General features: G+C 39.9%; 1 protein-coding gene and 1 pseudogene across 1 annotated transcript in view; both read left to right on the top strand.

Moving 5' to 3' along the window:
* LOC143437367 (uncharacterized) overlaps positions 1 to 26,107 on the top strand; it is a 173,446-nt gene that overhangs the window by 17,116 nt on the left and 130,223 nt on the right. The gene's annotated exons all lie outside the window — the stretch shown is intronic.
* Positions 23,024 to 23,692, top strand: LOC143437239 (bcl-2-like protein 2 pseudogene; annotated as a pseudogene).

The following is a 26,107-nucleotide window of genomic DNA, read 5'->3' as shown; positions in this document are numbered from 1 at the left end:
ACAAGATAGAATGAAATTTAGATTGTAGCCGGTTTGTCATAAATGTTGATCTGAAGACAGATACTTTAATCCCATAGGTATTTCCCAAAACTTTTATGATTTAAGTGCCTTAAATACCTCATTTATTCCTTCAGAATTTCCAAAGGCTTTGTATGCTTTCTTTTCTTCTCATTTGAAAAATTTCCATCATAATCTATATATAACTCCTTTATTGAAACCATTTAGAGAATTCTAACATTTTATGGATGTTAATATCATAACATACAATAAATAGGCTTAACAAAAAAATTCACAATCTTATGTGAGAATATATATTTAGGGATAAGAAATAAACAATTTATATCATCTCTTTCTAATTTCTCAGCGGCACTGCATTTCAAAATTATCATAGGACACCCTAGGATAATGGTGAAATAATTGGTTTTAAATATAGAAAATTGACAAAGTGTTTCTTATGAGACTGTAGAAATCCTTCAATCAGTCACATTAAAAATACTTTACTCAGTATATCTGGAGACAAATTTGCATCACCTAAACAGTTATTCCCCTTCCAAGTCATACAAACACTGGACAGCCATTTCAAGGTTTTCTTTTATTTTTTTTTTTTTTTTTTTTTTTTTTTGATAGAGGTTAATAACACTTAAAAAGCCCTGCTGTGATTATTTTAATTCAACAAAGCTGAAGGTATGAAAATGGCTGTGGTTTAATTTAGAAGATAATATAAGCCCTGTGCTGGATCTGCCTATCTTTGTATATTTTTCTATTTTTAAAGAGGTTTTACTAGATATAAATGTCTTTAAAATTATTAACATGTTTATGCTTGCATAAAATTTAAAATATGTATATATCATAATTAAAAATATAGATGTTGAATAAGGACAATGTCCAGTATTAATAACATCTTCTGGTCTAGGAGTAGTAAACTTTTTAAAACATGTTACCTATTCCAAGAAAAGAGTCAGTCCCATATTATCATTTTATATTTATTGCACCTGTTTGGATATATTGATTAAATATATTTTTGCCCTTTCATATCATTTTTCAAGTTTATTTTCATTGCGAACAAATTGAACTAGGGTCAAGTTAACAAGTTTAATTTACTTGTAATTCATTTGCTATTAAGTACATCATGTGAATAACAAATCATGTGTCAGGTGTATATTCTACACGTAATTAATAAAAAGTCAATTTTAATAAGCCATGATTTTGTATCTATTGCTTGTCTGGGATTCCTGTTTCAGAATTTTCATTGTCAAGTGAAAACTTCACATAGAAATCTTTAGTAAGTATATTTTCAGGTAGGGAAGAAAGTAAACCAGACATGTCTAGAGCAGAAGAATACTGAGAGCATTTTATCTCAGAGGAAAATTAACTGCAGCAATAGCTGACAGTGAGACCCAGCATAGGGCAGCATAAATGTTCTTTGCTGGCAGCAGGCTGTGTGGCTCTTGGCAACTTATCCTTTGATTATCTGTGGGGTTCTGTGAATATCAAAGTCTTTGCTTCCTTTGTTAGTATGCTAGTTTTGGAGGCAAATGGCTGGAAAAACTTTTAGGTTCTTTTGAAAAGTTTTTCTCTAAGTAAGAGAGAAGCTATCAAAATAAGAATAAAACAAGTCATTAAGATACAAAATGAATATCTTGTAGGCCTGATATTTCTTCTTTGTGTAATAGGGATAATATTGACACAGTGGGACCACCAAGAATAATGGTGGCCACCTTAACCTTAACCCTAAGCCTAACCCTATCCTAACCCTCACCTTTGAATTTCCTAACCTCCTAAACCTAATTCTAAAAACCCTTATCCTAATCCTAACCATGACTGTCTAATCCCCTAATCCTAAATCAAATCCTGATTGCTATGGGGCATATTTCTTAATTACAACTGTTGAAGTGAGAAACTCTGTATTAATCTTGCTCTTTTGAGATGTTCAGATCCACCTTTAATCTGGGCAACAGATTCTTTTGACAACCTACATATATAAAGGACATTGAACAGGGTGGTGTTTTGTTTTTTGTACTTGCTCTATTTTTTGACAAAACAAAGGTGTTTTGTTTGTTTATTTGCTTTTTAAAACTGGTATTAGTAAGTACTTAATTCTTGAGAATTGTGGTATACACTGAAGATCAGGTGTAATATCCTGCTGCATGAAATCAACCATCCCTTGATTTTTCTAATTTACTTTGTCTAAAAGCCTTTATTGGGACATTCTATTAAATAAGATTTTTGTATACAAAGACTCAATCTCTCTATGATTTGAGCTTTGTTTGTCTAGAGAACCTGTACTAATCCAACTGTTGTTTTTCTTCACTTTGCCACTGATGAAGATGTGCTGGTTACCAATAGTGCTCAACTGTGTTTCCCTTAGGATTCTGGATTTTCTCCAGGGTTGATTGATACCTGTCATCTGGTGAAAGGAAGCTGCAGTTTCCCTGAGCCCAGCATGAAGCCACAAAACTAGACTCTTGTTTACTAAAATTCCTCTTTAATGTTAATGGTGTTAGCATTCTGTCTAAAACTCCACCTCACAGTTATCTGGTGACGGACAGGTATGCCCCTCCCCATAGTTACCTCTCTTTAAAAACAGATGGAATGCATTCTATTGCTGTGTGGGAAGCTGTGGGGGAAGGGGATGTCTCAGCAGGCTCATGCCTCCTGCTGAGATATTTCTTTCCCTGGAGGGACCATGCCTCATGCTGAGACAGCTCTTCCCCAGTAGCAACTGGCCACAAGACATTATAGTATAGAATATAGTTTATTCAGGACATGGAGAGGGGAGTTAAGAGGGTAGCTGGACCAGTTGCTTCCTTTTAGAAACAAGGGTGGTTTCTCTGACTCTGCAGCACATGTGTCCAAACCCTTTTGTCTTTTATACATTAGGAAGACAGGCGTAGCTGGGAAGTGGTGGCTCACGCCTTTAATCCCAGCACTTGGGAGTCAGAGGCAGGCAGATTTCTGAGTTCGAGGCCAGCCTGGTCTACAGAGTGAGTTCCAGGACAGCCAGGGCTACACAGAGAAACCCTGTCTCAAAAAACCAAAAAAAAAAAAAAAAAAAAACCCAAAAAAACCTGTTTTTAATGAAGACAGGCATAAATCTAACAGATCTGCTTTCATACATTACTTGTTTTTGTTTTGTTTAGTTTTTGTTAATTTTTTTCTGTTGCAGTTTTTTATATTGCTTTATTTTTTATGTTTAGTGTTTGATTATTATGTGGTAAAGGGACTTTTTTTTCTCCAATCTGTTGGGTGTTTTGCATGCTTCTTGTACATTAACAGGCATCTTCTTTGGTTTAAGAAAAGTTTCCTTTTTGATTTCATTGAAAATATTTTCTAGATCTTTGGGCTGATATTCTTCTTCCTCTATTCCAGTCATCTGTAGTTTTCCCTTCTCATATGTTGCAGAATTCCTGGTTGTTTACTGCCAGAAAACTTTTAGTATCCACATTTTTACCAATGTATCTGTTTTGTTTTATTCATCTTTAATGTTTGAGACTCTCTCTTCCTTTCCTGTTCTGTGGGTGAACCTTGTCTCTGTAGTTGTCAGTGCACAGATAATTTCAATGCTCTGCTCTCAGGGACTTAGCAGCTGCTTAAGTCATTCCCTGCCTCCATCACCTGCTGCTGTTGTCAGGTGTGTTTTATATACACGGACCACCAGCTACACAGCTCTCTCTGTTTGTTCCCTGTCTCTGTTCTCTGCACATGCCCCTCTCTATTCTCTTTGTCTACTCTCAGGTCTCTCTCTCTGCTCCCTGTCTGTCTGCCTGTCTGCAGGTCCTCTTGTGCATCTCTATCCCTTTCCCTAAACAACCTCTTTTGTGCCATATCTGTTGCATTTTTTAATTTCTCAGGACCTGCTGTCATAGGATAGCTTGGATTTCTTGGTGACAAATGTTCCTGATTGTTATTTATTATATTCCTATGGTGCTGTCTAGGCCTCTGGGTTTGAAGTGATTATTGATTTAGGTACTTATTTTTGGATTTGTCTTGTTTTGGTGGGAGTTTGGCTTCTGTGTTACTGTTTAATGTATGGATTTGCAGAGAGCCTTGGCTGAGTGTGGCCTCTTTTACTGACCTGTTTGTTATGTTCAAGAGGGAACATTGCTTGCTAATGTTGAAAGCTGGGAGAAGAGGTTTGCAGGAAGAGATGATCTTAGTAATCTACAAGGAGACTTTGTCATTAGCAAGGTTAGCCTGCTTCTGTTGTTTAGCACAGTAAAATTGTGAAAATTGCACTCAGGATAACAAATATTGAGGTAGGTATAAAGAAAGTTTACCTTGTATCTTTTCAGGCATGGCATGTGGGTGAACAGGAACTGTCTGTGCAAGTGGGGACTATGATACAGGGGTGAGGCAGGAAAGGAAAGGCAAGTGGGGATGGTCTGCAGTATCTTTAGGAGGCATGCACATTTTTTGAGATTGCACAAAGTCCACTTGAGCAGACATCCTATGACAAACCCCACTTAATCAACAGCCAGTCAAGGTACAACAGCAGGGTTTCAGTACATATAGATAACTAATAAACCTTAAAGAGAAAAAAACTTAGCCTATCCATGATAGTTGTCAGATGGTTTTGACCCTTTGTTTGATTCCTGCAAATTATGCCAGACATGCTGTTTCTAAAAAATTGCTGACCTGTATGTTAATGCCCCAAGCTTCCTGTAACTACAATTCATATCCAGCAACCCTAGACTCAGTCTCTCAGTTTGGACCTGATGTGAGATTGACTGTGGAGAATCCTTATTACTGAGCTCATAGTACAGATCTTTGTGTATTTGTATTGCAATAGGTTCTTGGTGGTCTTTGGGCTGCCAGTGACTTGGGCACAACATCTTATTGCATGGACTGGAACCCTGAAACCCTCAGGAATCCCAACTGAAGGCTGATGTGTCATTGTTGTTCTTTGTGTCAGTGGATTATCTGTCAGCTTTGTGTCTGTCTGCCTTGGTTTATGGATTTTTCTTGATTATTTGTAGAGGGAGATGACTAAAGTGAATGTGGAAGCACAGTGTAGTGGATGCCCTGGAGAGTTGAAGCCACAAAGTGCTTGGAAGATGTTTCAGAGCCTGGTGTAGGGGATGGTGTGTCCATGGTCTTAATTTCTGGGAAGGTTAGAGCAGACTTGGAACCCTGCTGCAGGGCTCACAGCTACCTTCTTCCTATCTTCATTTTCTCCTCTGTACAAGTGGATGAATCTTCTGGGTAGCCTTTACCACCCCCTTGTGGCTATTTTGTGTGTGGCACTTAGATATTCTCTCACTGAGGAAATCAGACTGACTCCACTCTAATCGATTTAGTTACTAGCCCCACACCGTGTGTTAAATCCTTCTTAACAACAGGGCCTAGACCCATTGACTAGTCCATGACAGAGAGCTCTCTGAGACAGCATCCAGGGCAAAATCAGGCTCTGCCTACCTTATTTTACAGGATTGAAAGACAAAGACCTCATTTCCCACATCCTGAACTACCCTCTGCCCAGTTTATATGTGACTCTGTAGTTTTGAACTTGGAGCTGTCATAAGATGGAATGTGGTTTTTCATTGATTCTAACAAATTTAGAATATCTTCCGTGGGGCAGAGATCCTGTCTTTTGTGGTGATTATTTCTGGGTCTGTGAGACAATCTGCTTTTCTCTCCATCTTCCAGCTGTTTTAGCCACATCTTTGGTAGCACTGGTGTGGGAACCCAGGGTTAAAGATGCCTCACCCCAAGTCAGCACAGCCTCTGAGCTCCCCATTCCAGTGTATCCTTCCCTGCTCTGAGCTAGGTGCCCTCCCTATTTTGTCCTTGCTCAGCCAAAACACCAAGTTCCTCATGGGGTGGCAGGAGCTTCTGTATTGATATGGTTAGCTCATTGGTTTTTGGTTGTTACAACTTCCTCATCTATTATTTTGTCTGTGTCATAGTTGATTTCAGTTCATAGCATTTCAGAGCTACAGTCATCTGAAGGAACCTCAATTGAGGGTGTGTCCTCTTCAGGATGGCTGGGTGCTATATCTGTGAGAGATAGTGTAGATGATTGATTAGGAAGAGTCTTCTATGCCGGGCAATGGTAGCACACGCCTTTAATCCCAGCACTTCGGAGGCAGCTTGGTGTCCCAGGCAGGTTCTGGGAGAGAAGATCTCTCCCCAAGTGTTACAGCTCTTGCTACAGAAACTCTCAGACACCAGGATGATTCTCGTGCACTTTACTTACCCTGAATAGAGCCCTTATATACAGTTCCTGGGTGGGTTAGGGTCAGTCAGCAGATAACGCCTATTGGCTTGGTCTGAGTGCTTGGAGATCTCTCATCTATATGTGGGAGAGCCTGAGGCACTGGTCCTCATGACTGATGGCCTTAGACCTCTCTGTGGTCTCCGAAGGGCTGAAGCTAAATGAAAAGAACCAGGACCTGGGAGCAGAGCAGAACACCTGCCGTCCGATAAAGGTCTGGGGTTCAAGGCCTATGCTCTACCAGGCACCCAGCTGCTTCCCACTGCCCACCTCCCCACAGGCAAAAATGAACCAATTAGAAACAAAGAGGACAGTACAGAGACTCAATAAAACTAAGAGCTGTTTCTTTGACAAAATCGACAAGATAGATAAACCCTTAGCCAGACTAACCAGAGGGCACAGAGACAGTATCCAAATTAACAAGATTAGAAGTGAAAAGGGAGACATAACAAGAGAAACTGAGGAAATTTTTAAAAAATCATTAGTTCTTTCTATGAACTGGAAAATCTAGATGAAATGTGTAGCCAGAGAAAAGGATAATGATCTAGACAGATACCATAAACCCAAATTAAGTCAAGATCAGGTAAATTATCTAAACTGTAGTATAACCCCTTAGGAAATCAAAGCAGGCATTATAAACCTCCTGTCCAAGAGAAGGCAAGGACTAGGTAGTATTAGTGCAGAATTCCACCAGACCTTCTTTTTTTTGTTTTTTTTTTGTTTTTTTTTTTTGTTTTTTCAAGACAGGGTTTCTCTGTGTAGCCCTGGCTGTCCTGGAACTCACTCTGTAGACCAGGCTGGCCTCGAACTCAGAAATCTGCCTGCCTCTGCCTCCCAAGTGCTGGGATTAAAGGCGTGCGCCACCATCGCCTGGCTCTACCAGACCTTCAAAGAAGAGCTAAGACCAATACACCTTGGACTATTCCACAAAATAGAAACAGAAGGAAGACTACCTAATTCATTTTATCTGTATTTGTTTTAAAAGTCAAGTATTGATTTCATATGCAACACTGCTATATTCTCTTGTTTTCATTCCCCTTCAATTTCAAGTCATTAAGAATTCCTTTCCACTTTTTTCAACTCCTGCTGATTATTTATTTTTGTTCATAGGAATGTTGTCTGTAGCTGAGGCTTGCCTCTTTGTATGTGATTGAGAATTGCTTTGAGCACCCAATCCTTTCTCTGTTGCTCAGTGCTGGAAAGAGTGTCTTCAACTCTTCCAGACTGGTCCTGACAGGTCAGTGCAAAACAAAAATAAAACAGAGTGAGATTTCTCCAACCGCTCTGGATTTTCTTGGGTTTTAAACTGAAGAGAGGCCTGTGCAAGAATCAAGTCCTATGAGCAACTTTGAAGCAAGGTTAGTCACAGCATAAAAATGGATGGAAAAAGAGGGCAAAAGCTTCCCTGAATTGGCAGTTTTTCCCTGAATTGGCTAATTGATATTAGCAAGGAGTTGTGAGGTAATTAATTTTAGATGATCAACAAATGTCCTGATTGGTAATTTCTTGTGTCTGCGCACTAGGCAATCTAGAATCTGGATAAAGGCTGGGCAGTGGTCGTGTAGGCCTTTAATCCCAGCACTTGGGAGGCAGAGGCAGCTGGATTTCTGAGTTCCAGGCCAGCCTGGTCTACAGAGTGAGTTCCAGGACAGCCAGGGCTACACAGAGAAACCCTGTCTCAAAAAAACAAAAAACAAAACAAAAGAATCTGGATAAAAAAACTGAACTTATGTTAAATCAATTTACACTAGTTACAATCATTCAAACAAGATAGAAAATCTGGGAATTATTAAATGTCCCTGTTTAAAAAGACTATTATTTTCTAGGTTTAAAATGTTCAACCTGAGAGAAAAAGTAAAAATAATATTTGATGTGCTCCAATACAGGATCTTAGCCATATTTATGGCCATAAAGCCCAGTTCAACTTTGTACAATAATTTTTGGGACTGTAATTTCATCATTTCTATATTTCTTTCCTGCCTTCCATGATTGCTTAATAAAGATGCCTAAAGCCTGAAGCTGGGGAGAAGAAAGGTAGATGGTGCTTCAGGTCCCAAGTTTGGTGTCTGGGGAAGAGACCATGAAGGAGAGAGTAGAGGAAGAAGGAAGAAGGCACCGTGGGGTAGGTGGATTCTGAGTGCATGGCCAGTAGGTCTGGCCTGGGAGTATGAGCAGCCTAGGCAGACCATGGCCTGCGATATCTCACAGATATTAACAGGGAAATAAACAAAATAGTAATAGTGGTTTGATATCTGTCCAATTCTGTTGCTTTACTGCTTATGGTAAATACAAAGTCTTTTGTGTCTTTTATTCAGTACCTCTATGATTTAAGTGGGGTAAGAAACTCCCAAATAATATTTAACCACAACAAAATGGCTGTTATTATGGTTTGTGTCCAGTGATTGAAACGGAATGGAAAGTAAGATGATAGAGGATACTCAGTAGTCCTGGCTCTGGTTCTTTCTGGAAAATGTCACACTGTGATTTCAGACGCCTTTTCTTCAAAGAAGATGAAAGGAAGGGATTGTTCCAGTAACCATTATTAGATGTTGAAGCTGAAACACAAGGTGCTGCTCCCTGTGGTGGCCATGGCTAAAATCTCAGAACCCAACAGACAAGGCTTGATGATCATAAGGCCAAACCCCAGCTCAGCTACGTAATGAACTTGAGGCTAGCCTAATCTAAATTAAACCCAGTCTCACTTCCACCTCAAATGTGTTCATCCAAAGAAGATGGAAAAATATGTTATATATATCCATTCATATGTATATATGCCTTTCTAATTAATATTTTTATGTATGTATAACAGCATTGGGAAAACAAGGAGAATAAATAATGAAATATTAAAATAATTCTCTTGTGGGGAAATAAAGTTTACTTTAGCTTTTGGGTTTTCTATTTGCATCTGTATTTCATCATTTTCTGTGTCATTAATTTAGTTAGAAAGAATCTTGATCATCTGTGTCTTCCATAAAATATGATATTAGTGCTCTAAAGTGCACATTATGTAGAACTGACCTAGGGCACATGAGGTGTCAACCAAATTAGACTCATTGCAAACCCATAAGAGCACCAGAGGATGGAAAATAAATCCAACCAAAACTTAGTAGTCTTTTTTTTTTTTTTCTTTGTTGGATTTTCGAGTCAGGGTTTCTCTGTATAGCTCTGGCTGTCCTGGAACTCACTCTGTAGACCAGGCTGGCCTCAAACTCAGAAATTTACCTGCCTCTGCCTCCCAAGTGCTGGGATTAAGGTGTGTGCCACCACTGCTGGGAAGTAGTCTTCTAATTTAGTGAAATGCTTACGAATCTAGTGCCGTAGGTTTTTCAGATATATTAATTCTAAGGTGAAAGATAAGTCAGTGCACCTGGCCAATCTCACTGCATAGAAAGAAGCAGAACAACTACTGGCAGATTAGGATTCTGGAGACAGCACACTCCTCACTTGTGTGTGTTACACCAGACAGTATATCAAGTAGCTCAGAAAGCTGCTAGCTTTCTGTTGGGGGCCCAAACCAGGAGAAGGCTCTGTAACAGGACCAGGCTGCTGTGTAGGCTGTGCTACCAGTTTCATGGTTAGATAGGAATGTTGTTTGGAGCCTTTGGCAGGTGTTTATTGTGAATCATAGATTTTGAATATTGGAGCAAGGCTCTACCATCAACTCTATTCAACAATTTTTCTTTGGGAAAAAAAATACCTTCACTTGCTACTCCATCTTAGTAGAAATTGAACATGTCATGCCAGGTAAATGATAGTGATCCCCCAAAAAACACACACATGAGCAGATCTGATGCAACTCCCAGGAGGGTCTTTATTCTATTTGAGCTAGCTTGCCCCCATCCCCAATGCACCAGCATCAGCCAAGACTGTTTTGGTGATGGTGGAGCCCCATATGTCTATGGGGAAAGGATTTATTGTAAGCAGCAAGTGGGGAATTGTAGGTGGAGCTAAGGTGGGAGGAGTAAGGAGAGGAAGAGGAGGAGCTAGGGAAGGTGACACGAGAGAGGGGGAATATAGAAGCAGAAGTGGGTATGTCTCTAGCAGCCAAAGGTAGTTGGTATATCTAGATTGGGTATTGGGTTACACCTCTTATTGTATAGGCATCTTGTTAGTGAGCATTACCAAACATAGAGAGCCTTTTGATAGCATTGGCAGAGCCATCTCCCATGCTGGCATCTTGTGGGTGGCAGGGCTGGTGTCTCTGACCACCTGAGCAGACTGCTTTAGCTGAGCAGTTGGTGAGCAATTGGGGGTACAGCCACAGCCAATTCTGGCCACAGGCATAGGCTAGTCAAGAACATGGCAGGGGATTAAGAAAAGCCTGATTGCTGCCATTTTAAATGTGTCTTGCAATTGGGAGTATGTGTGCAAGCATCTAATTGGAAAGCTGCTGTGGCCTTTAACATAATTGGCTGGTGCTGGGAGTCACCTAATAAACTTAACTTCACATCTGCATTAGTGGTTGTTAGGCATGGTCTTGTAACCTGAGGAGTAGGTTTGTTGGGGGAATAACCTGGAGACCCTGGTATTGTTGAAGGTGTAACTTGGAAACTTTAGTTTTGTTTGGGATTAGCCTAGAGAGTGAAGCTAGGCTTGGGTATTGCTGGGGAGGGGGCAACTTGGAAACTAATGCTAGGTACCTGACTTGCCTAGAAGCCTATAGTTTCTATTCCTGTACAATGCCCCTGGTATTATACATGCACCTAGGACTTCCTGGTACAGGCCCCATCATCAAGTGACTAAGGAAGAAATAACTAGGTCCTGCTTTACTAAGGGTTCTGCCTGTTATGCAGACCCCATCAAGAAGTGAACAACTGCAGCATGAAAACATGTTTCTGGGACAATCCTGAAAGACACCAGTAAAGGGAAATCACCACAGTTCAGGGCTTCATGCAGTAGTCATGTTCATGCATTTGTTTGGAAATGTGTGATCATTCATTGAATCATCAGCTATAAACAGTGGGATGGCTTAACTGTTAGAGACTTGGAGACGGAACGATTAGAATATTGTTGAGAAAGACATAAAAGGAAGAAGTATGTGAATAGATGGCTCACAATGGTCAAAGAAGCTGGGCAGTGGTGGCACACGCCTTTAATCCCAGTACTTGGGAGGCAGAGGCAGGGGGATGACGGTGATAGAATAACGATCAATAATCAATGCTGGTCTATAATCAATAATCAATAAATGGTAATCAATAATTATCAATATGGAGGCCGAGGCAGGGGAGGTTGGTGATGAAATAACGATAAATAATCAATGCTGATCAATAATCAAAAAGGTAATCCATAATTATTTATACTAATTGATAACCAATAACGATTAATAACTGATAGCACACACTTTTAATCCCAGCATTCAGGAGGCAGAGGCAGGTGGATGACGGTGATAGAATAACGATTAATAATCATGTTAATGAATAATGAATACTAATCAATGGCCAATAATCAATACAGTCAATAACCAAAAGTGATCAATAGTCATGATAATCAGTAATCGATAGTGTCCCATGTAAATGCTGATCAAAAGGTAAGTTCAGCTGAGTATACACTCATTAACCAAGTATTTATGGTGATCTATTCTATGGGAAGTCAGCCGTGTCCTCAGCTATGTCTGTCATTTTCCAATGGGACCATGAACATAGTGGCCATGATGGACGCAGTGGGGTTTATTCATGGATACAACAGTAGAGTCGTCCTCTCACCAAGCCTGACATGGCCACATCTGCTGGTGAGTTCCAGATCTACCAGCAGTAGAGACCAACACTGAGCGCTAGATATGGAACTATATCGTGGGTTGGCCAGCCAGTGACTTGGTAGCAGGTTGACTACATCGGATCATTTTTCTTGGGCAAAGGACAAAGCTTTCTACTTCCTGGAATAAACAGATATTCTGCTTATGATTTTCACTTTCATGCACATATTGCTTCTGCCAAATCCACGATCCATGGACACACTGAGTGCCTCATTCACCACAATCACATTCCACACAGTATTGCTTCTGATCAAGGAACTCATTTCACAGCAGAGAAGTGAGACAGTGGGCCAATTGTCATGGATTCTAATGGTATTGATTACCATTAATACCATAGTCTTTGTTGCCATAAAGGTGGTGAACTGATAGTAAAATAGAATGACCTTTAGAAGACACTTTTACACAGCCAATTATGGGACAGCCACCTGGAGAGCTGGGCAGGGTCCTAGGCTGTATGTATTTTGAATCAGATTTCAGTATTTGATACAGTTTCTCTCACAGCCAAGATCCATGGTTTCAGGAATCAAGGTTTAGGAAAACCTGTGTGAAGGTCGCAGGCCAAAAGTCTCAGTGGAACTCAGCTCAAATGCAGGGCTCCCTTTATCAGCAGGAATTGCATTTCTCTGCTTGACTTTGTCTGAAGAATGTCCCTGAACACAGGTGGCTGTCCTTATCTAATAAATATCTTTTTACAGAGATGATTAAACTCAGCACACAAGTTGCATCCTGGATTCCCTGTGCACATGAAGCACATGTATCTGCTGCATTATAAGAAAAGACAGTTGAAGTTCAAGTGCATGAGATAGGATTCCTGAATAATTCTATAAACCTGGGCATTTGATGGTAGAAACTCCTGCCATCATTTAAATCTGGGAGCATGCATGGTTAGTGTAACAAAGGACATAGTCTATTATTGAGAAGTTCTCTTTGATAATTGTTGGGGGCCGACTTTTAGCAGAAAGCGGCTATCAGCTTTGCAGCCATCTTGAGCCATATACCCTGACATGAGATTTAAATTACAATAGCCTACAACAGCTGAGAACACTCTGATAATCTTGGTTTAGATACCTTGAGATTAAAGGTGTGTGAGATTAAAGGTGAGTGACTTAAGAAGTATAGAGATCAGGGTTAGAGACAAGACCTAAGGGCATGATTAAAGGTGTAACTTAGAGGCGTGGCTTAGAAGTGAGACATATAAAAGGCAGAGACAGAACAGATCAGAATTCAGACATTAGGGAGACACAGCAGAGAGAAGACATTAGGGAGACACAGCAGAGAGAAGACATTAAGGAGACGAGAGAGAGAGATTCATACACATCAGACATTAGGTAAAATCTGGCCTCACCCTCGCTCTTGCTGAACCCCCGACCTGAAGACCGGAGCGGCAGCTTGGGCCGGGATACAGTGGCCGCCCAAACGTGGGTCGGCCCGGGCCTCAACATTTTGCCTGGGCTGCAACATTTATTTTGGCCACCCCAACTTGGGGCTAGTGCGGTCCCCAGCAGATAATGAGATGGTGTTTTATATTTGCTAAATATAGGTTTTAGATTTAACCTCAGTATTTAATAAGGTTGTTCAGTTTTCCTCAGCTGTATATAGACCCTGCCATGCTGAAGTATTCCATGGACTTTTCTTTCATCTGGGATATTGAGATGCATCTATATATGATAAAGAGAATCGGGAGTGAGAATTTATTTTCTAAATAACATTTCACAAGATCAAACATAATTTTTGAGGACTCTTGTCCCTTCATTTGCTGAATAGACTCACTGCATTTTGAAAGTGGTCATACTTTGCATATGCCTACTTAAGATTACATGTTTAGCAAAATCAACTTCTTGTTGACCTTCTGTTTAGTTCTATTGAAATTTCTTGTCTAGGTTATCACTTGACCTTAGTGAACATTACTCGATATCCTTGCTTGGCCTGAGTGTGACTTCCCTTGGAAATTCTAAGGGAATCATCCCTGTATTTTGACTTTCCTCAATGTAGAGTGGACACAGGATAGGATAAAACTTAGATTACAGCCAGTTTGTCATAAATGATTTGAAGACAGATAGTTTAACCCTATAGATATTTCCCAAAACCTTTATGATTTAAGTGCCTTAAATACTTCACTTATTCTTTCAGAACTTCCAACGGCTTTGTAGGTTTTCTTTTCTTCTCATTTAGGAAATTTTCATCGTAATCTATACATAACTCCTTCTTTATTGAAACCATTTACATCTTTAGATCATTCTAACATTATATAAATGTTTATAAAACATACAATAGGCTTAACAGAAAATTCACAATCTATTGTGAGAATATTTATTCAGGTGTGGGAAATAAGCAATTTATATCCCCTCTTTCTAAGTTCTCAGTGGTAATGCATTTCAAAATTATCATAGGTCACCCTAGGATAATGGTGAAATAATTGGTTTTACATATAGAAAATTGACAAAGTGTTTCTTCTGAGACTGTAGACATCCTGCAATCAGTCACATTAAAAATACTTTACTCAGTAGTTCTGGAGACAAATTTACATTACCTAAATAATTATTACCCTTCCAAGTTGTACAAATACTGGCCAGCCATATCTTTTTTTTTTTTTTTTTGATAGAGGTTTAGTAACATTTAAAAAGCCCTGCTGTGATTATTTTAATTCAACAAAGCTGAAGGTATGAAAATGGTTGTGGTTTAATTTAGAAGATAAGATAAGCCCTGTGCTGGATCTGCCTATCTTTGTATATTTATCTGATTTTGAAGAGGTTTTACTAGATATAAATATCTTTTAAATTATTAACATGTTTATGCCTGCATAAAATTTAAATTATGTATATATCATAATTAAAAACATAGATATGTTATTCTAGTATGAATTAATAACATCTGGTCTAGGAGTAGTAAACTCTTTAAAACACGTTACCTATTCCAAGGAAAGATTCAGAGCCATATTATCATTTTATATTTATTATACCTGTGTGGATATATTGAATAAATATATTTTTGTCCTTTCATATCAATTTTTAGGTTTATTTTCATTAGGAACAAAATGAACTACACTCGAGTTAACAAGTTTAATTTACTTGTAATTCATTTGCTATTAAGTACATCATGTGACTAACAAATCATGTCTCATGTGTATATTCTACATGTAATTAATAAAAAGTCAAATTTTATAAGCCATGAATTTGTGTCTATTGCTTGTCTGGGATTCCTATTTCCAAATTTCCATTGTCAAGTGAAAACTTCACAGAGAAATCTTTAGTAAGTTTATTTTTAGGTTGGGCAGAAAGTAAACCAGACATGTCTAGAGCAGAAGAGTACTGAAGGGCATTTTATCTCAGAGGAAAATTAACTGCAGCAATAGCTGACAGTGAGACCCAGCATAGGGTAGCATAAATGTTCTTTGCTGGCAGCAGGCTGTGTGGCTCTTGGCAACTTATCCTTTGATTATCTGTGGGGTTCTGTGAATATCAAAGTCTTTGCTTCCTTTGTTAGTATGCTAGTTTTGGAGGCAAATGGCTGGGAAAATTTTAGGTTCTTTTGAAAAGTTTTTCTCTAAGTAAGAGAGAAGCTATTAGAATAAGAATAAAACAAACCATTAAGATATAAAATGAACACCTTTTAGGCATGATATTTTGTTGAGGGCTGCACTCTGCCTCAAAACTTTGGGTTCTAAGTGCTCTGGTCAAGAGAGAGAGTGGAGCCGGAGGGGCAGGAGACACTGGAGATAAGACAGGGTGTGTGGTCAGGTCTTAAGTCTCTTCCCCCCTCTCTCTTCCTGTCTCGTTTATTGAAAGGAAATCTGGGGTATATATAAATACAAGCAGGAGAACACAGGTGAAAACACTTTACCATGTGCACCATGCAGCTGGGGTCAATAAACAGCAAAACAGGCTATGTGGGATAAACAGTATTCTTATCAGAGTGTGCTTCAGCTGTTATAGGCTTTTGAAAACCAAGTCTTTCATCAGGGTACAAGGTTCCAGATGGCTGCAAAGTTGATCTAGCCACTTTCTGCTAAAAGTCGGCTCCCAACAATATTTCTTCTTTGTGTTATAGGGATAATATTGACTCAGTGGGACCATCAAGAATAATGGTGGCCACCTTAACCTTAACCCTGAACCCAACCCTATCCTAACCCTCACCTCTTAATTTCCTAACCTCCTAAATCAAATTCTACAAACCCTTATTCTAATCCTACCCATGATTTTCTAATCCCCTAACCCTAACTCAAATCCTGCTTGTTGTGGGGCATATTTTTTATTACAATTTTTGAAGTGAGAAACCCTTTATTAATCTTGATGTTTTGAGATGGTCAGATCCACCTTTAATCTGGGCTATAGATTCTTTTGACAACCTACATATATAAAGGACATTGAACAGGGCAGTGGTTTTTTTTTTTTTTTTTTTTTTTTTTTTTTTTTTTTGTATTGGCCCTACTTTTTTGTACAAAACAAAGATGATTTGTTTGTTTATTTGCATTTTAAAACTGGTATTAGTACTTATATCTTCAGAATTCTGGCATACACTGAATATCAGCTGTAATATCTTGCAGCATGAAATCAACCAGTCCTTGATTTTCTAATTTACCTTGTCCAACAGCGTTTATTGGGACATTCTATTAAATAGCCTTTCTGTATACAAAGATTTATTCTCTCTATGATTTGAGCTATGTTTATCTACAGAACCTGTACTAATACAACTGTTGTTTTTCTCCACTTTTCCACTAATGAAGATGTGCTGGCTAACAATAGTGCTCACCTGTGTTTCCCTTTTGATTCTGGCTTTTCTTCAGGGTTGATACCTGTCATCTGGTGAAAGGAAGCTGCAGTTTCCCTGAGCCCAGCATGAAGCCACAAAACTAGACTCTTGTTTCCTAAAATCCCTCTTTAGTGTTAGCATTCTGTCTAAAACTCTACCTCACAGTTACCTGGTGATAACCAGGTATGCTGCTCCCCATAGTTACCTCTTTAAAGAGAGACTGAATGTGTTCTATGTATGTGGGGGAGGTGTGGGGGTAAAGAGATGTCTCTGCAGACTCTTGACTCATGCTGAGATATCTTTTCTCCCTGATGAACCAGCCAGACGACATTATAGTATAGAATATAGTATATTTAGGACATGGGGAGGGGAGTTAAGAGGGTAGTAGAGGCAAGGAAAGACAGAGAGAGGCAGAAAGTAGAAAAGTAGAGGGCTGGCTTGAGCATGTGTAGAAAGAGTGGAAAAGGGAATGGGAGAGAGTGGGCAATTGATGAACCTAAGATGGCAAGATAAAGAGAGAGCAAGAGATCAATAGGGAGAGGAAGGGGTAAGCAGCCACCTTTACAGGGGGTCAGTCCTACCTGCCTGTTGCCAGGTAACCATGGGGAGGAACATAACTGGCTGTTGACAGGTAACTGGAGTGGAGTTTAGACAGAATTCTAAAGAAATAACCAGTGCATCCATCGACTTATGGGTCAGATTGATACCTCCACTGCACACTGAGTACTGGGCTATGGAAGCTGTTCACCCTGATAACAGGAAGAAGAAGGCAAGTGCTGTGAGGAAAGCTCAGGTAAAGTCTGAAGTCAGGTCCTGGTAGGTGCAGGATCATTGCTCTCAGAGGGGAGGAGCAGGCAGCTGAACAGCCAGAGCTGGAGTGCTGGGTTCTCCCCCAGGGCTGGGTGAGGTGAGATTCCTCTTTGAAGACAGAAACAAAAGCTAATGGAGTGCAAACCCCTCCTGAGCTCTGGAAAAGGTCTGACCCTGGCCCGGAAGCACACTTTTAATCTTGAGGAGTGGTAAGACTCACTGGCCAATCAAGGCTCCCAGGCAGACCTGCCAATCAGACAAGGAGGCGGATTCTTCTCGGTGCCATTCTGCAAGTTTCCTTTTCCTGTTCAGGCTTGAATGGTCAACTGTGCCTTGCTCTGTGTCGGGTGCTGTGTGGAGACCTCAGGGAAGCTCTGAAATCGTGTCATGGTGAGCACAGGGTCACTGCCCACAATGCGTAGGGGCAGGCGGCTGAGCAGTGGGAGCTGGGGTGCTGGGTCCTCTCTGAGGCTGCATGGGAAGCATCAGCCAGATGTGACCACCTGTGAGGTCCCTGGTGATGCTCCTCACGTGTTAGATCAGGAGGTGACCTCTGGGTAACTTCACTATCTTGGCTGATTCTGAATCTGCCCAAAACTTTTGGAATTCCTAGTTGTCCTAGTTGTTTAGTGCCAGGAAACTTTTAGACTCAACCTTTTTTTTATTATTGACTGATATATCCATTTTGTTTTATTCATCTTTAATGTCTGAGACTCTCTCTTCCTTTCCTGTTCCCTGGGTGAACCTTGTCTCTGTAGTTGTCAGAGCACAGGTAATTTCAATGCTCTGCTCTCAGGGACTTAGCAGCTGCTTAAGTCATTCCCTGCCTCCATCACCTGCTGCTGTTGTCAGGTGTGCTTTATATACACGGACCACCAGCTACACAGCTCTCTCTGTTTGTTCCCTGTCTCTGTTCTCTGCACATGCCCCCTCTCTATTCTCTTTGTCTACTCTCAGGTCTCTCTCTCTCTGCTCCCTGTCTGTCTGCCTGTCTGCAAGTCCTAATGTGCATCTCTATTCCTCCCCCAAACAACCTCTTTTGTACCATATCTCTTGCATTTTTAATTTCTCATGACCTGCTGTGATAGGATAGCTTGGATTTCTTGGTTACATATTTTTTTGGTTGTTATTTATTATATTCCAATGGTGGTGTCTAGGCCTCTGGGTTTGAAGTGATTATTGATTAGGTACTGATTTTTCTATTTCTCTTGTTTGGGTGGGAGTTTTGTTCCTGGGTTATTGTTTACTGTATGGATTTGCAGAGAGACTTGGCTGAGTGTTGACTCTTTTACTGACCTGTTTGTTTGTTATGTTCTAGAGGGAATGCTTGCTAATGTTGAAAGCTGGGAGAAGAGGTGGGCAGGAAGAGATGATCTTAGTAATCTACAAGGAGACTTTGTCATTAGCGGGGTTAGGCTGCTTCTGGTGTTTAGTACAGTACTAGAGACAACTGTGAAAATTGCAGTTGGGATAACAAATAGTGTGGTAGATTTAGGGAAAGCTTACCTTGTGTCCTTTCAGGCATGGCATGTGGGTGAACAGGAACTATCTGCCCAAGTGGGGGGTATGATACAGGGTTGAGTCAGGAAAGGAAGGGCAAGTGGGGATGGCCTGCAGTATCTTTAGGAGGCATGCACAAGCAGAGAGGTAATTTCCACTACTATTCTTTTCCAATAATGAGGACTACTGCTATTCTGTTCTAGTAGTAAGGGCAACTGATATTACGGTTTGCAGTAACAGACAATGAGGTAGGTCTTTGGATAAAGTACCTGTTCTACTGTCAGGCATGGCTTGCAGGGAAACAGTAGTATCTTTTGATAATAAGGGGCTTAATCAAAAAGATGAGTTTATGAAGTCCAGCCAACTCTGTTTTTGAGATTGCACAAAGTCCACTTGAGCAGACATCCTATGACAAAACCTTCTTATCAACAGCCAGTCAAGGTACAACAGAAGGGTTTAGCTACATATAGATAACTAATAAACCTTTAAAGAGGAAAAAAATTTAGCATACCATCATAGTTTTCAGATGGTTTTGCCCCTTTGTTTGATTCTTGCAAATTATGCCAGACATACTGTTTCTAAATAATTAAGTTGCTGACCTGTATGTTAATGCCCCAGTCTTGCTGTAGCTGCAGTAAATACTCAGCACCCCTAGACTCGGTCTCTCAGTTTGGACCTGATGTGAGATTGACTGGTGCAAATCATTGTTACTGAGCTCATAATACAGACCTTTGTATATTTGCATTGCAATAGGTTCTTGGTGGTCTTTGGAGTTCCAGTGACCTGGGCACAACATCTTGGTGCATGGACTGGTACCTCAAAACCCTAAGGAATCTCAGCTGAAGGGTTGAAAGGCTGCCTGTTAAGATGTTTCATTGTTCTTTGTGTAAGTGTCTTGTCTGTCAGATTTGTGTCTGTGTGTCTTGGGTTTTAGATTTTTCTTTTATTTTTGGAGGGAGATGACTAAAGTGACTGTGAAAGCACAGTATAGTGGATGCACCAAAGAGTTGAAGCCACAAAAAGGTTGGAAGATGTTTCAGAGCCTGTTGTAGGGGGTGGTGTGCCCATGGTATTAATTTCTGGGAAGGTTATATTAGACTTACAACTCTGGTACATGGCTGACAGCTACCTTCTTATCTTTATTTTCTCCTGTGTACAAGTGGTGGCATATGCTGGGTACGCTTTACCACCCCTTGTGGCTGTCTATTTTGTGTGTGGCACTTTGTTATTCTCTGACTGAGGAAATGAGACAGATTCCATCCTAATCGATTTAGTTACTAGCCCCACATTTTGGGTTAAATCCTTCTTAACAACAGGACCTAGACCCATTGACTAGTTCATGACAGCTCTTTGAGACAGCATCCAGGGCAAAATCAGGCTCTGTCTACCTTGTTTTACAGGGTAGAAAGACAAAGACCTCTTTTTCCACCTTCTTAACTACTCTCTGCCCAGTTCGTATGTGACTCTGTAGTTTTGAACTTGGAGCTGTTATAAGATGGAAGGTCGTTCTTCATTGAGTCTAACAAATATAGCATGTCTTCCTTGGAGCAGAGATCCTGTCTTTTGTTGGTGACCATTTCCAGTTGTGTGGGACAATCTACTTTTCTGTCCACCTTGCAAGTGTTTTAGCCTTCTCTTTGGTAGCACTGGAGTGGAAACCCAGAGTTAAAGATGCTCATCCCTGGTCAGCACAGCTTCTGAGCTCCCCATTCCAGTGTATTCTTCCCTGCTCTGAGCCAGGTGCCCTTCCTATTTTGTCCTTGCTCAGGCACAAGTCCAAATCCTAATGGGGTGGCAGGGGCTCCTGTAATTGATATGGTTAAATCATTGATTTTGTGTTGTAACAACTTCCTCATTTATTATTGTGTCTGTGTCATTGTTGTTTTCAGTTCTCAGCATTTCAGAGCTACAGTCACCTGAAGGAGCCTAAATTGAGGGTGTGCCCTCATCAGAATGGCTGGTTGCTATGTCTGTAAGAGATAGTGTTGATGATTGATTAGGAAGGCTCTTCCACTGAGGGTGGCAATATCCCTAAGCAAGTGGTCCTGGGCTGGATGAGAGAGCAGGCTGAGCATGAGACAGTGAGCAAGCAAGAGAGCAAGCCAGGAGACAGTGTGTGTCCATGCTTTTTGCCTTCAGTTTCTAATCTAAGCTCCCAAAATGATGGACTGTGATCTGACAGAACCATGTACAACAGCCACTTATTACCTGAGATGCCTTTGCTCAGAGCATTCAATCACAGCAGCAGAGTAGCAAGTTAGAACAACAACAACAAAATGGTATCCAGATGTGATTATGCTGATGGACAGAATCTATGTTCTCTTTTGAAGGAATGTGGAGAATATCACAAACTGAGATGGCAAAATCATAGAGAACTATACATGGATCTTAATCAGTTGTTCTCATAGGACATGGAAGCTTGGGTGTTGACAGTAGCGCAGCCAAAGGTAGTTGAGGTCGTGCTTGTTCAGTGGAAAATAGACTCTGAGGAAACTTTAGTTAGAGGTCATTTGTGTGATATTTTTGTCAAAAATCTTGCCTACTTTTGCTTATGCCCTGAGACATTGAGTAGGGTAAAATTTAAAACTAATATGCTGATTTGTATATTTTTATTTTATTTATATGTATTGTTTCTTTTCCCATTTTTTTAATTTCCTTATATCTCTGTTACTACCCCCTCCCCATTCCATCTTCCACAGTACCTCATCCCTGACTCCTTTTTCTCCCCAGGGAGGGTTGGAGGCCACTTGAGTATCCCCCAGTCATGGCATGTCAAGTCTCTGCAGGGTTAAGCACATCCTCTCCTACTGAGGTCAGACATGGCACACGCCTTTAATCCCAGCACTTGGGAGGCAGAGGCAGGTGGATTTCTGAGTTCGAGGCCAGTCTGATCTACAGAGTGAGCTCCAGGACAGCCAGGGCTACACAGAGAAACCCTGTCTCAAAAAAAAAAAAAAACAAAAAACAAAAAACAACAAACACACATACACACAAATATATATATATATGTATATATATACATCAAATATAAAATGTAAAGTATAAAATATAAATAAGAATAATAATATTTTAAGTTTTATATTTTATTTTTAATTTTAGATTTTATATTTCTAGCATCTTAGAAAAAAACTTTACCCGGTACGCAATACCTAATAAGGTAATAGGACCCAATAATGTACCCGTCTTTGTTGTCCAGGTAAGTCAGGAACTGGCTGCCCAGCTGGGGATGAATTAGAAATTGTACATTTAGGCCCCAGATTTTAGGACAGGTAGAGAAAATGAATAGAACTCTAAAAGAGACCTGGACTAACTTGGCCTTGGAGACTGGCGGGAGTGATTAGACAGCTCTCCTTCCCTTTGCCTCATTCAAGGTTCAGAACACCCCTGGGACTGTTAAATCCTGTATGGGAGCTGTCACTGCTCACTGAGACAGGGGGGCACTCAATCTTTTTCTTTTTTCTTTTTCCTTTTTTTATTCCTTTTTTCTCTTTTTTCTTTTTTATTCTTTTTTTTTTCTTTTTTCTTTCTTCTTTTTTTCCTCTTTTTCTTTTTTTGTTTTTCGAGACAGGGTTTCTCTGTGTAGCCCTGGCTGTCCTGGAACTCACTCTGTAGACCAGGCTGGACTTGAACTCAGAAATCCGCTTTCCTCTGCCTCCGAAGTGCTGGGATTAAAGGCATGTGCCACCACGGCCCGGCTTCTTTTATTCTATTTCTCTTTCTTTTTTCTTTTTTTCCTTTTCTCCTTTTATTTTTTTTTTTTTATTTCTTATTTTCTTTTTTCTTTTTTATCTTTATTTTTGTCTTTTTTCTTTTTTTTATTTTTTCCTTTTTTCTCTTTCTTTTTTTTCTTGTTTTTCTTTCTTTTTTTTTTTTTTTTTTTTTTCTATTTTCTTTTTTCTTCAGGGCACTCAATCCTAATATTGTTCTTTCCAAATCCCTGTTTGCCCACATGAAAGCGTTCGAGGTGGCTCAACATATGAGACCGGAGGCCTGAGCACCAGTTCCAAGCAGGAAACGCAGTCTGACATCATTGAGCTGGAAACTTGGAACCCAGCTGAACTCACCTGATGACGACCCCAGCCTCAACCCCAGATACACGGGCTCTAGTGGCCGACTTTGTAGGCTACAAGCTAAGGCAGAAGGGTTATGTCCGAGGAGCTGGCCCAGGAGAAGGCCCAACAGCCGACCCGCTACACCAAGCCATGCGGGCGGCTGGAGATGAATTTGAGACCCGCTTCCGGCGCACCCTCTCTGACCTGGTTGCTCAACTACACGTGACCCCAGGCTCGGCCCAACAATGCTTCATCCAGGTTTCCGAGGAACTATTCCAAGGAGCCCCCAATTGGGGCCGTCTTGTGGCATTCTTTGTCTTTGGGGCGGCCCTGTGTGCTGAGAGTATCGACAAAAACTTAGAGCCATTGGTGAGGCAGATACAGGATTGGATGGTGGCCTATCTAGAAATACACCTGGCTGACTGGATCCACAACAATGGCGGCTGGATGGAGTTCACAGCCCTGTATGGGAACAGGGCCCTGAAAAAGACATGGTGTCTACAGGAATGGAACTGGATGTCAGTAAAGACAATACTGACGGGGGCCGTGACCTTGGGGACCCTGATATCTGTAGGGGTCTTTCTTACATTGGCTTTTCTTCATTCGGGCTGGTGAACTTTTGTTAGAGAAAGGGTAAATGCTGTTCAGATTTTAGTGTTATGCCATCGATATCAAACTTTAGGTCAGGAAAATGAAAGTTATGATGATACTGAAGTTTAAAATTTCTAAAAATTAGCCAGGTGGTGGTGGCGCACGCCTTTAATCCCAGCACTTGGGAGGCAGAAGCAGGCAGATTTCTGAGGTCAAGGCGAGCCTGGTCTACTGAGTGAGTTCCAGGACAGCCAAATGCTATACAGAGAAACCCTGTCTCGAAAAAACAAAAAAAACAAACAAAAAAAAAAAACCCAAAAAATAAATAAAATAAAATAATTTCTAAAACTTTACGTTAGAAGTGGGGTGGGAGTGAGGTCTATGAATAGTTAAGTTTTTATGATTATTATTTATTTTTTCTTTTCCTTTTTTCCTTTTTCTTCTTTTTTTTGTTTTTTATCCTATTTTTCTTTCTTTTTTCTTTTTCTTCTTTTCTCTTTTCTCTCTTTTCTTTTTTTATTATTTTTTCTTTTTTCTCTTTCTTTTTTCTCATTTTTCTTTTTTTATTCTTTTTTTCTTTTTTCTCTTTCTTTTTTTCTTTTGTTTTTCTATTTTCTTCTTTCTTCAGGGCACTCAATCCTAATATTGTTCTTTCTAAATCCCTGTTTGCCCACATGAATGCGTTCGAAGTTTAAAATTTATAAAAATTTACGTTAGAAGTAGGGTGGGAATGGGCCTATGAATAGTTAAGTTTTTATGATTAAAAACCTAATGGAATATTAACAATATGGTAAGGCCTTTGCATGTCATAGTTCTTTACACATACACAAAGAAATCACATTGGAGAGAATCCTCATTAATGTAATCACTGGGGGAAAACTGACAATTCACTTTTATCTGGGAATACATAATAGAACACATTCAAGAGAGCGACTCAGTGTCATCAAGGTGCTATACCCTTGCACTGCACAGTCATCACCCATTACATAAAAGAACACATACTGGAGAGAAACTGAATGTCATGAATGAGGTAAAGCCTTTCCAGGACACAGTCATCTCTGAACACACAAAAGAAAATGTGCAGAGTGAAATTTATGAATGTAGTCAATGTGATAAAGCCTTTGCATGTCACTGTACTCTCCACACACTTAAAGGAACACACGCTTTAGAGAAACCTTACAGATGTGATGAATGTGGTAAAGCCTGTGCATATCTCTGTAGTCTCCAAAGACATAAAAGAACACAAACTGAGCAGAAACCTTTTGATTGTTCTAAAGTTGGAAAATCGTTTACATGCCACAGTGGTTTCTGAATACAGAAATGAACACATATGAGAGAGAAACCATCTGAAAGTAATTAACATGTTAAAGCCTCTGCACGTCCTAATCATATTTAAATGCATGAAAGAATTCATAGTTGAAGTCAACTGTGGTGATTTAAATATTCTTGACCCTAAAAAGTGGCAATATTAAGAGATGTGCCTTGTGGGAGTAGATGTTACCTTTTTGAAGGAAGTGAGTTACTATGGTTGTGGTCTCTGGAGCTCAGGCCAGTACAAAACAGACCCTCCTACCACTTGGCTGGAAGACAGTCTCTTCTTGGATGCCTTCTCATGAAGATGCAGAACTCTCAGCTCCTACAGCTTCATGGCTGCCTGCATGCTGACATTGTGCCTGCTATGATGGCAATAAACTAAACATTTGAAAGTGTAATACAGACTGAAATAACTATTTGCCTTTAAAACAGTTGCCTTGGTCACAGTGTCTCTTCTTAGCAATGGAAATTCTAAGACAGACATTGGTACCCCAGACTTAAGTATTCTTATTGGTAGGCCTGACCATGATTTTGTTGGAAGCAATGTGGATTTTTAGACTTTGGATTTGTACATGCATTAAGTGAACTTCATGGGCCATCCTAGTAGAACACATATGACCTAAGGGTGGTTTGAATTTTGCATAGAATTTTTATAATGTTTTGCTGAAGAATGCTGCTGTGTTTTGCTCTCATCTGAAGGTAAACAGGTTTATTTTGTTAACTGGATTGACAAAGGAAGTCTCAAGAAAGCCAAGCATTGCTTTTGGCCTGTGTTTACTCTCATGGTGATTGTTTTGATCATGCTTAGTAATCTTAGAAAGAAAAAATATGAAATGTTAGCTTCAAAGAGAAAATCTCACCAGGAAGTTGAATGAAGCTAAATCCTATGATCAACAACACACAACGGCATTAAAGAAATGGTGATATTATAGCAGGATTCCATCCACCTAAACATATGGATGTGAAGTTGTATGGATGAGAACTGTATAATGTTAGGCATTATTATTAACTGGTTATTGTTTTTATGTGGACATAAGAGGATAAAAGTACATGTCAAATTGAGAATTGATGGATTGTGATTACTGTATTGGGATTTCAATTTAAAATCTACAAGGATATAGGATA

This window comes from Arvicanthis niloticus, chromosome Y (assembly GCF_011762505.2).
Source record: "Arvicanthis niloticus isolate mArvNil1 chromosome Y, mArvNil1.pat.X, whole genome shotgun sequence".
In the NCBI taxonomy this organism is placed as follows: Eukaryota; Metazoa; Chordata; class Mammalia; order Rodentia; family Muridae; genus Arvicanthis; species Arvicanthis niloticus.
Note: the sequence above shows the minus strand (reverse complement) of the source record. Positions and strands in the feature narration are given on the sequence as shown.